This window comes from Gallinula chloropus (assembly GCF_964237585.1).
Source record: "Gallinula chloropus genome assembly, chromosome: 3".
Classification (NCBI taxonomy): domain Eukaryota; kingdom Metazoa; phylum Chordata; class Aves; order Gruiformes; family Rallidae; genus Gallinula; species Gallinula chloropus.
In genome coordinates, this window is record NC_140087.1 from 49,326,874 (window position 1) to 49,339,980 (window position 13,107).

Below are 13,107 nucleotides of genomic sequence, written 5' to 3' on the forward strand. Positions count from 1 at the left end.
CAATTTTTCCTCAAAGTGTGTGTAGCTGGAGCATCCAGCAAAAATACCATGACAATAAATTTGAGTTGCAAAGAAAAAAGGACATGGACTGAGAAGAAACAGAATTCCAAAAGGCAGTGAGTGGTCCCACCACATTAAAGTCACATTTGTGTGTTCATTGAGTAACCAAACCGAAAATAAATACTTTTCAGGACTATCTTCCAATATTTTTATTCTGCTTTACAATTGCAGAAAGTGAAAAACATTACAAATTTTGTTTCATAGAATGTTAAGTAATAAAAAGAACATTTATTTTTGCAAGAAAGATACAGTTTTTACTTAAAATAAATTTACATAGGAATAAAGGAAAGCAAAACAGATGACTTGTAAAGCACATGCATCACTAGATCTGTGAAAAGAAAACATTATTAAAAGATTACTCAGATTCCATAGTTTGGTTTGGCACTGGAAGAAAGGAAATCTTGCATGTTTAAAAATCTTTATAAATTAAAATTTGAATAAAACTGGAGCACATTTCTCAAGATTTTAAAAGTTTGGAAGGATGCTTGACTTTATTTTTCTGAATAAAAAAAATAATAATTTCAAAAGGAAAATTTTTGAAATTTCAAAATAGTTTTGGAATTTTTTTAAAGTTAGTGAATTTATGTGAAATAAACCCAATTTCACAGAAAATATGTGCATTTTTCAGAATCTGTCAGCTCTTTCCTAACTGGAGGTTTTCTACCACTTTCGGAAAAGGTACAAAGTGGTAAGATAATCAACTTTACTTTTCCTCTGGGTAACATTTAAAACTTACCAGCATTTTCAAAATTATACAGAGGTTGGAAAGAAACAGAGAAATTCTATTATTTCCATAGTGATGAAGAAAATTTAAAATGGAAAAAAAATACGTAGAGCCAAACATCATTGCTTTCAACTTTCTATTTCAGTGCAAAAGCAAAACCTGCTTGTAGTCCAGGTGCAAAAGGCTATCTTGACAAGTTCAAATGATCTTTTCATCAGCTCTGGTAATTAGCTTTTGCTTTGCTTTTCTGTATATTATTTCTAGGGTTTCATATACTTCTAGTGACTCCAGCTCTTCTGCCTTATAAAAATGCTATTCCAGTCCAGTTTTAATAATTAAGCTGTATTGTACAGTTACTGTTGTTCATGTTGCCAACTTTCCAACCTGTGGATTGGTGACAATTACAAGTATTAACAATACATATTTAATCATATTTAAAGCATAAATAGAAGTATAATTTATGTAATTGCAATATATTTATATATGGTGATGACAAATAATGGGATGATAAAAGGATGGGAAGGACCCCTTTGGATGGTACTCAAAGGGGTGATGTAGCCAAAAGGTGAAAAGGAAAAGACAATATGAATGACAGATGACATGAAAGATAGTGTGGGAGAGGAAAGACCAAGGAGATGGGGGAAAGAGAGTAACAGAAAGAAAACCATTACAGGGATGATGACAGGAAAGTAAAAGTATAGGGTAGTATTTGCAGGGTGGGAGTAAAACAGTCAAGCGTGTAGTCTATCAGCTGATCAAAAGGAACTAACAAACTAAATGAAATTATTAGCTGAGGAAGCAGAGTTGGCAACAATGTCTGTTTAAAAGGAAAAGAATCGGTTAAGTTACCATCTAAGGGAGGTACCCAGGGGAACAAGAAAGCCAGTAGCAATGAATTGATTCTGCAGGTGAGTAGAGGAGAGCAGCATATCCATGAAAGAGTTAGCCAAGTTATTTAATCCACCAGGTTTCAATGGGAAGAGAGATGAGTCAGCAAACGGACAAATAAATAGATCAATCAGTAGATTAGCAGTGAGACATAATGTAATTGGTGAGAAGTAGCTGTCAAAAACCAGGTACCTGGAAGCACTTCCCTGAACACGCCAGGTAATCCCAGCAAGACAGCCAGAGATGCCTGCGGGAATGCTGCTCCCCTGGCAGTGTGCCTGGTGAGTGCTGTTTCGGGGCTGAGAGCAGAAGAGGAATGAGACCGCAGCAGTGAGCATTCACTTGCATCTTCTGGCAAAAGAGGGCGGAGGAAGGGGCAGAAAAAGTGCTCAGTGAGGAGATTCTGCGTCTCTTAGGTTGTGTGAACCCAGCATGATGCCTAAAGCTTGTTTTAAAGATATGTAACAATTCAGACCCCCACACTGCGATGGAAGGGTGACAAACGGGAAACAGATCAATCTCACTAGCAGAACCTGGTGTGCTTACCATACAAAGGGCCATTCATTTGTTACCCTCATATCCTGTGACGTTTCATCGAGCAAAATTGAGAGCTATGATTCAAGCTGCACTTCCTTTTTACCAGTGCTCCTTCCACCCCTTAGGATTAGTAAAGAGGCTGAGCTCCCTTCTGAACTATTTGCGGCTTCTGCGCTAGTGGATGGGTTGCACAAATTTTGTGAATCGGGATGACTCTTTGGCGCGTGGGGCAGCAGAGATGAGAAACAAGCAAAGATAAATTAAGCAAAAATTCCACACATAGGTACTATATATATACTTCACCTTTTGCAAAAGTATCCCATTAATTTGATTTTTTTTCTTTTTTTCAGGTTTTAAGAGCTTTCTAAAGTTCTGCAATTTTAGGATTTCATTATTCTATCTGCAGTGGGTGGGTACTTTCTTTTCCTTCACAGAATGAAAAAGGACAGCACAAATAACCATGGAGGGGAAGAGGCTGATGTCAGCCTGTCTGCCTGACCACGAAGGACAGGAGTCCCCGATCAAATAAGAAGAGTAATTGAATGAGATAGTTTTGATGAACTTCAACAGCTTTTGAAAAAATTAAGTACAGTAAGATTTAATATAAAGCAACAATAAAATAAACAGAACAATAAAACCCGCCGTTAAATATAAAAGCGTATGCCTATAAAATTTGAGGTTGGCTACGATTTGCAGACCAGAGCACAGTGAAGTAAGACAGTAAAGAATTTTAGGAAAGCTATGAGAGAGTGGTAATATAATTCATAAGCATCTCAGGAGCATGACTCACACAGTCTACAAGAACTAAATTTTCATGAATTTCTATAAAAGACCAGATTTAGTATTGTTTAAAGATGAAAAATAAAGCTTTCCAAAGTTATGTGGGTAAATGTGGATATATTTTGGACATTACTAGCTATATGTGCAGTGTTCCCAAAGATTTTAAAATATCTGAAGTCTAGGGAAAAAATAAAGACAGAAAACCCACTTCTATAATTTAGCAGAAACAAGCTACAATAGGATCACAGTGCATTATTCTTCATCATGACTACAATCACATGAAAACCTTATTCACTTACTAAAGCATTCCTTGGATGTAAATTCTTTGTTGTTTCAGCATGGTTACGCTTTAGCTTGTTTTCATTTAGCTTCAGAAAACAAAAGAAAATTGGAGTTTTAGATTTATGTGTCCTTATTCTATGAGGAGGAGTTCTATCAGAAGATAGGAATTTATATACATTTACTTCTGTAAGTTTTGAAAGATATGTATATGTTTACACACACACTCACACATTTTATCCCTGAACTTTCTGTACACCTTCTCTCTCTCCCTCTCACTGAGACCCAGACCCTGGTGCATTTGTTGCAGTAAAGAAGGGTGCTCCAAAAGGAACAGGGCCTGGATTTCCTGACAGATCTCAGCTCTATTCCTCCTCCAACTCAAGCTCCCTCGTGGCCCTGGGAGTTTACTGACATTTCTGCTTTCACCTGTGCTGCCCATCTGAGTGGCCCACTCTTCCAAGCACACATTCACCTCCTACCCATGCACAGGCACCTTTGGGGATGTGCTGTCCTTCACATGGTCTGGATGAAAAAGAACATCTTAAAGCTGCCTCCTCCACCTCTATGCATTTCTGCCTTCCAAAGCACATTGTAAACACATGAAGCATGATGAACAGCCAGAATCCCACATAGAAAAAGATAGGATAAAGATAGAAAACAAGAACTATGGGGCTACATATGCACTGTAGTCTCCTTCTGCTTCTATGGAGTCAATATGATTTCTCCACCTGTCAAAGCCCTGCAAGGATCCTTCTTGCAATGGTGGAAGAACTTCAGGCACTGAGTTCTGATGTAATGACTTTGTCTGTGCACCTAAGTTAGATAAAAGCTGTACCCTGCCTTTACAAGCTTACTTGCATATTAAAAAAAAAAAAAAAAGTGCTGCTCCTTTTAGAATTCATGCCTTAAACCAACCAGCTGTTGTGCATGATGCACCTTGTTTCATCCACATGAGACAAGCCTCTAAAAGCACAAGGAGAGTTCCCTGTTCAGATTGGGAGCTCTCAACTCATTCAGAGTTGAGTCTGGGAACTCTCAATTTATTCAGACAGGTTGAATGAGTTTTTTATGCATGAGGTCTCTGTTGATGCTATGGAGAATATATTGAAGGTGGGAAGAGGACCAGCCATGGTTGCTGGTCAGGGAGATTCATCTTAATATTTTTTTCCCCTAGAACCTTATCTTTTACCTCTTTTTATTTTAACTCCTCTTATCTGTCCCTAATCTTTCCCTCAAGGTCTTGAGTGCCCTGTGGGTTGCTTTTTCCTTTCCCCACACTTCATTGTTGTTTTCAACTGTTGATCTGCTTTATAGTGATGAAGTGTAACCTCTGAAGCAATGGAAGACCAAGAAACACAGTAAAATATGTTCAATTTAAAACTGAAAAAAGCGCCCATCATTGCATATACTTACATGGGTGAAATATAGAGTACCATATCACCCTACAATAGACAGAACTGAAAGTTGAATAATATCCCCCTCTCAAGAAGGGCCCATTAATGAAATAAAACCCAAAGCCTTGAATGTGCTGCAGGGCAGTAGAAATTCCTAATGCTGATGTGAAAAATAAGAAGTATTGTAAAAGCAAAGCAGTAGGAGGCCTAGCAGGCAAAATGCAAGTGATAAAATTAATACTGAAAAAGGTGCTGGAGTATCTGCGAGGAGATCTTAAGGGATACAGATCTAAGTGTTAAATTAATATATACAAATTTCCCTACTTAAGGGAACAAGAATTCCCTTCCCAATGCTGGATGAAAATAAACCCTTTTGACTCACAGTGTTATTATGTAAAGATCTTTTTTACCTTTGGAAAAATGCAGACAGGCAAATTTAAACCTAAAACATTCCTCAACCTAAGAGAATTGAGTTCTGGGTGAATGGATGGTTGGATATAGATAATGTATTATTCAGAATATTATAAACTTGATTTTTTGGCTAAAGAGGGAATAAAGACGTTTTTTGTTGAGCTGGAATGCTGATGTACTTGCTGAAACTGTTTCTGACTTAGAAATAAATCAAGTGAAACAATTTGGCCGTGGTAAATATGCTAATAACTGTCTGTACAAGTTTGATAAAAGTCTTCCATGTTGCCAGTGTTCTAATTTATTAACTAATGTGGCTATGATGACTAGAAAATGAGTATGTGAAGTAGTTAAACGAGAGGTATAAAAAGCATGTTCAAGGAGCTGGCTCTTCAGAACGCTTTTCTCAGGCGTGTTTCCAGGTGATGTGCTACCATGCTTTTTCCAGACTGTGTAAGAATAAATAGCCGTTTAAACAATAAAAATATCCACTGCTTTTCTTGATTTCTTTCTAAGAAAGCCTATGATTTTTAGCATTAGTTTCAACATGACTAAGAGATGAGCGTAGCATGAAGAGGAAGCTCAATCTGACCCTTTGACACAGGGCTACTTCTGGGACAGAGCAATTCAGGGCATTTCTTCCCGAGCTCATATCTAGCGCAGAGTGACTTTATCTGAACTGGTGTGCACAAATGGACTACCTTGTTTACCCAAACTAGCCTTACCATGGCTTGTCTGACTGCCAAGGGCAAGGTAATAAGGCTCAGATATCCTGCCTAGATGTCTCTGTGGGCATTTGGGCTGTTGGCCTTTGTTGGCATTGGCTCCGTGACAGCCGCAGCATCAGAGCAATACCTGAGATAGTTTCAGGTCAAGTGTACTGCATTTTCTATTTTTCTGCCAAAGAATAGTCAAAATAGATGCATTTTAATTAGCTCCTGTTTACGGATGCCAGTTGTAATCCATACTGCCATTTTGGTTTTTACTGATACACAGAGGAACGATTACTTGCGTGAACTGCTGCAATCTGAAAATATTTTCAAACCATGAATGTTTTTTATAATTCATATATTTGCAGTAATTTATGTGCGACAGATAAAAGACCAGCAAAATTCATTAAACTAATTACTCGTTGTGGATTATTTCACCCACTGCTTCCAAATGTGAATCAAGAAATAAACATTTTCATAGCAACCTGAATTAAAACAGGGTACACAGATGAACTATTTCTGCTTGCAAGCACATTTCTCTGGTAAAATATCACCTCATTTAAAATTAATTTATAATATAATTTCAACTATGACAAGCCATTTCAGTTGAAAGTCTGTATCTGTGCACAAAGCACAAAATACACATCTATCTTTAATAAATATCACTAAACCCCTAGCTGCACTTACACTGCATGTACAGTTTGGTTTGATGAGAAGCAATAGGGTAGAAGGTCTGGCTGGGTTACAGATGGCAAAGCTTCCTTGCATATTTAACTTCTATCTCTTCCCCTCCCTTCCTCCTTGTTTGTTTTTTTTTTTTTTTTACTATGCACTGCAAACATAAATGGATATGAATTTCAGAGTTAGCCATAACTTAGAGCTGGCAGACTATTTAAGCAATAACAACTATAAAAGGCACTTTAGTGGGACATTTTTACTTTGTGAGACAGGATTTCATAGAGAATTGATGTTGTCTTTTCGCACTCCCAAATTCATACCTTTGATCATGCCTGTCTGCTACTACTGATGAATCTTCCCTGGTAGTAGCTTTCAAAATCTATCTGTTATTCCAGCAAGACATTGTTACTGTCATTGAATTTGGTGTCTTCCCTGCAATTCTTTATCAGTTTCCACCTTCTCTCTTCGCTGTTCATGTCTCTAATATGTTGAGATTTCAGGAATTTTACTTAATAGTTTCTTCATGGTGGAACCTTATGACTTATGTTTATGCATGTTTCCATGAATAGATAGATAAAAAGATGGACTGACTAAGTCACATGTATTATCAAAGGTTTTAGATAGTTCAATTAACCCAGTGATACTAAAACGGCAAAGAATAAAATCAATGTATAGACTGGAAGTTCTCCTCTAAATGGAAGGGCAAACAGTGTTAACAAAAGAGTGACTTGAACTATTGCTAACAAAGAAAATGTCTTTGCTACTACAGGTCATTAGCCTGTTACAGAGTTTGTTGCACTGGCTGCCATGTTTTCTATCATGTAGTCTGGTGGGCATGCCATCACTTGGCAAATTTGCATCAACACCAGAAAACTGAGTTGAGACCAGCCAGATATGGACAGAAGGAGGACTTACAAAACTGAAGCATACTGGTGATTTTCTTGCTTTGAATATTCTATCAAAGTAGACTGTGATACCACTTTGCTGGCTCTTTTTATTGTTTGCAGGTATAAGAAGTAAAGGTGATTGTTCTGAATTCATAGAAATCTTTCTGCATGACATATGCTGCAATGTCCTGGCAGTCATCACAGTGTAATTATGTCTTGAAAAAACGGGCAAGTAAAATGTCTACTTGAAACATTCTTAAGAAAAAATCATCCTGCCCCCCCCCACAATAATAAATGAGGGGTAGGCATCTAAGAAATATGATTATATCCAGGAAACCTTACACAAAACATCATCAAAACCAAATCACAGAATCACAGAATCACAGAATCATAGAGGTTGGAAGGGACCTCGAGAGATCATTGGGTCCAACCCCCCTGACAAAGCAGCTCCCTAGCTCGTATTGCACAGATAGGCATCCAGACAGGTCTTGAATATCTCCAGAGATGGAGACTCCACCACCTCGCTGGGCAGCCTGTCCCAGGGCTCTGTCACCCTCACTGTGAAAAAGTTCTTCTGCATGTTGGTGCGGAACTTCCTGTGCTCCAACTTGCAGCCATTGCCCCTTGTCCTGTCCCCACAGACCACTGAAAAGGGGCTGGCCATTTCCCCCTGCATCCCCTGCTTAAGATATTTAGAAACATTAATTAGGTCCCCCCTTAGTCTTCTTTATTCTAGGATGAACAGTCCCAGCTCAGTCAGCCTTTCCTCATAAGGGAGATGCTCCAGGCCCTTAATCATCTTTGTAGCCCTCCTCTGGACTCTCTCCAGGAGATCACTGTCTTTTTTATATCAGGGAGCCCAGAACTGGACACAATACTCCAGGTGGGGCCTGACCAGGACAGAGTAGAGGGGGAGGATCACCTCCTTCGACCTGCTGGCCACACTCCTCTTGCTGCACACCAGAATAAAACAGATGTAACTATGAAAGGCACACTTAATGCATAATATCACCTAAACATGTCATGCTGGAGAGTTTCTGAAATGAAAAGAGTTTTAAATATAATTTAAACTCAGCTAACTCCAAGGACCTTCCAAGGTCATGAGGAAAGCTCCAAAATGAAAGCAATGAAAGTCTTGTGTGGAATTCAATATTGGAATAAAAAAATAGCATATGATCTTATTTTAACTTCTAATTAATGTATTTTTCCATTTCTATTCCTTTATGATAACTGATGCTATGCTCTGACTCCTGTTCCCATAATTCTTGGTCTGTTAAGTAACTATCTTTCAGTATTGTTCAGTCACTTGGAGCTGGGGGCTTAAACTTGTGCTAATTTTATGTTAAGAAAATAGAATCAGTCCTCAGTGTTTCTGACTCTTGCTTCACAAAGATCATGTTCCTTGTCCACACTTAAAACCTTCCTCAAGGTCTTCAAAGAGCCTTGTGGCTATTATGTTTCAAAATGTAAACCAAAATAAGGCATTTTGAATAGACAAGGTAAAAGCAAGTTCACCGTATTGTGAGGACCACATCTTCTCATCTGTGAGGATTTGCCTTAGATTTACTTGGTTGAAGTTCTTGTCCTTTTCCTATTTAACATCTTAGAGCTGTGAGACAAGAGGGGGACTGCAACCGTGCACCTTTATTTACATGATATGATACACACCAGTAAGATCATGTGTTTTCTTCTCATTTTGGAAAGGAAGTTAATATAATTTGTTCCTTCCTCTGGACCTCAACATAGCACCACTGTTTGACCGATCAAACAGAGCTAGTTCTTCCCTGGCTTGTCTACATGATCACAGGAAAAGGGAAGTGATAAGGACCTTTCCCTGTGGCACACAGGTCACAAGCACTGCACCTAAATTGCTCTGCTGAGAAGCCAGGGTGGTCCGAGAAAGGACGGTGCAGCCAGAGGTTTGTTGCCTTTGTAGTACTTTGTCGGTCATCGTGGATGCCAAGTATCAGAGTACATCCAATTCATGCCAGGAAAGCTCTTTCAAATGTAAGCTCGTGCCTTGAGGGCATGATCTATCTCTCTCTATTTTTTTTCTTTATACCTATATTATCAGCAAGTGTCCATATCCTGAATGGCCACTCTAACTCAGCCCAGAATGGCTCCTACGATCTAATTTCCTGCATGACCAGATAACAGGGAGATGCAAACCGCACTTAGAGAAAGAGCCAAAAGACGATAAGTTTAGACCCTTTTCCAAAAGCATCCATCTCATCCATGAAGTGACTGGGATACAGAGAGTTTCAGCAGCTTCCACAAAGACAGAGAGGGAGTGCTTGCCAGGTGCAGTGCAGTCTCACGTGGATTGCCCCAAGCTAGCCCTGGGCAAACAATTCATCTACGCAGCACTGTGTGGTACAGCTCAGAAACACTAACTGAGTACCTGAAATAAGACTTGTCAGAGCTATGCTCAGGCTCATTAGCATAGCTCATCTGCAAGACCAGTTAGCTAAGACACCGTGCTGCGGCTGGACTGCTCCTCCTACCCTGGCTGGCCTGTTCAGGAGGGATGAGGGGTGCATCTGCCTTCATTTCATAGCACAGACTCCCCGTCATTCACACCTAGTTTTGAGGAGGACTTGAGTTGCCTGAACACTCTCCATTTATTCCCAAGTACCACCAAGACCTCTCTGTGTTGACAAGAAGGCAATTAATAATTGAGGTATCTCTATGCTGCAGGCTTCAGAGGAGCGCAGAAATTAGCAAGCAAGCTGTAAACAGTTTAGCTCAAGTATCAGAAAGAGCCTTGTCAAGCACTGCAGCTTTCAGCACCGGCTCACTTAGAGATCAGGTGATCTAGCAGGTCATGGTGCAAAGGCAAACAGGGTTTGAGCACATGAGCTACCTGGCCTCCCTCTGCACTGCTCTGCACCCTCCAGCTGAGGTTATACCCCAAAGATCAGACTCCTGAGAGCAGGGAGCCACCCAACACTGCCTCTTCACTGAGAAGACTACATACACAGCTCACAATGTAACTAGAATATCTGCCACAGATTCGAATTTGTTAAGGATCTGGGAAGGAAACAGAAAACACAGTGAATTAAGGAGACTGTGAATACATAACCATAAACTCACACCAACCTCTTTCATCCCACCCTTAGTGAAGCATCAGTGCTCTTGCTGTTTCTCTTAATGTGTAGAAGAAAATCAGTTTTCAGTGCTGGCTTTAACTTTCCTGTGATAGGATAGAAAACATCATCAGTCTTTGACAGCACTGACACGTAAGGGCCTCTTTTAGATTTTACTTGTCCTTTTGATTGTCTTGTCTATTTTTTTCTCTTGTGTGAACTTGACCTGGAAAAAAAAATATGAACCCTTCCATAACTCAAACACCTGACACCATCATTCACATCATTCCTGCCTTGAGGAATTCTGATTTCTTTGTAGAAAGGTTTATCCTTGACTTTTACCTACAGGATATTTACGATTATAGGGCTAAATCTACAAAAGTGCCTAAGTCCCAGCTGCCTGTTCATTCTGCAGCCTGCATTGAGCCCCTCTTTCCCCTCACGCAATAGTGCAATGATTATTAACCTCACTGAGGTCCCTGTCTTTGTCACCTCCTGTTAACAGTGTTAACCTGTGGTCTACAGCTCGCTCTGAAGCTGCAGTACAAAAACGGTACCTCACAGTACCTCCTGCTGAATTATTTCCACTCCTCATGGTTCGATGAAAAGGGGCCAAGAAGAGGCCCCGATCTCCACTCTTTGCACCTGGGAAAGTCACTCAGGAAAGTGAAGGCCGCCTCTTGCCTAGTTCGGGGGCCACTGCACCTTCAATGAATGTTTGTCACCTTAGGGACTCTGATGCCTATGGCTAGGCGAGCCTCTGGCAGCGAAAAGGTGCAGAGCTGAATGGGGCTACTCAGAGAAAAAAGGGCTTAAAGTACTTCCCTGCAGGTTTCCTTGTTCTGCACAGCTACAGAAAGCTCAGCAGCATCGGTCTCATCACTGCTTTCAGTCTCCCACACTAATGCCACAGCGAGGCTAGACGAAAAGGAAAATCTATAGAAGCAAGCACGTGGCTGTCATCACAGCAGTGATGGTCATGGTCAATGGCAGCTAATCGTAGTCTGACAGGCAACTGCACTTCTTATTAACTTTGTCTGCTTTTCTGCAGAATTGTACTGATTTTTCTTAAAGTAATTAAAACAATAATTATATTATGAAAACACTTTACAAGATAATCTCCTCTTCAATTTCCTTTAATATTTTCTGGGGAATTACCATGGGTAACATAGAAAATAGGTAATTGAATTTCATTTCTATTACCATTTTGACAGCCTGAACTCTTTCCCAGGCTGACAGATTTAATTTCTCACACATGGCTTATATTGTTTTTAAATGGAATAATAAGTGGCATTTTATTGTTTCTTGCTGTGGCATCTAAGCCATTATTTAGCAATATATCCAAACTATTTCATCTGAATTGATATCCATTAAAATTTTCAAAGCAGAACCTCGCAGGGATAGATTGATACAGCGTCATTGGAATCAGCTGTGCCACACTGACTCACGCAAGCTCATGATTTAGCCTGTGGTATTGATAGTGCTTTTTCTTTCCTTTCACCAAATTTTAGTCTCTTTTTCTTCTTTATGGTCTGGACACAGGTATGAAAAAACCCTGTGAATTCATTATAAGCCCAGCTCTGCAACCCAGTGAGGTACACAAGGTGTGAGGCTTCATTGTCGGTTTGCACTGAAGACAATGGAGGCAGAAGCTGTTCTGCCTCTTTTCAGCAGTGCTCAGCAACTCATACAATTTAGGCTGCAGGAGCAACCTCTGTTCCCGTAGCTGCCAAGGACATATTTACAGCTAATTCCAGAGACACCAAGGTTAGAGTAAATCAAAGCAGGGAAAAAGGAGATAGCTCTCATGAATGCCTCTTTCCAGCACAAATTTGAAGGCTAATAAGCATTACATAATACTACTTTCAGTTCAAAATCAAGTAGTTTAATTCACCTCTGAAGTAATAGCCCTATATTAAAATCCTCAACTGTGGATATAAATACTTGCTTTCTGCAGAAGTTAATAGCTTTTCTGCATGCAAGGGTAGAGGAAGTTTAAGAAGGTCATAATTTCCTACTAGCTATATTAAGAGAGGGTCACTTGGAGGTGCTGTGCATCCCAAAATGAGCTGCAAAAGTTCACAGGAATCCCATGATAATTATATTGTCTTTTGCACTTCCATGATGCTGAATTTTAGGTCTGTTTTCCAGAAAGGAAGTTTCAGGCCTATCTATTGTAAAATGGATGCAAAAATACAAGTTAACACAGAGCAGAGCATCTGATAACTAAGCATGACAGGAGATAGTTGCTACAATAGAAAACAGGTGAAGTCTAAAATAAATATATAGACTTAAAGACAACAAGTGTAAAGTCAGTTCTGAACTCTGCTACATTCTAGGAAACCATTCAACCAAAATCTTTTGGACTCAGTTCTTGAAAACAAGTTTGTGGTACAATACAGGCATTAGCTTTTTGCTTGTGGGGCAGAGAAATTTCTTTGCACACTATCTCAATGCCACTAAAGTGAAATTAAGGAGCTATAATTTTTATCTCTTTAATTATAGCAGACACAACAGCTAAAGCAGTGGGAAATGTACTTCTGTACCCCCCATCCCTCCCTTTTGCTGCCTTCAATGCACACCTCACATAGATACTTCATATAGGAGTGTTCAATGAAAACAGAAGTGAGACCCATCATGTGAAATTCTGTTGTAATCTTTTCCCAACCTGGT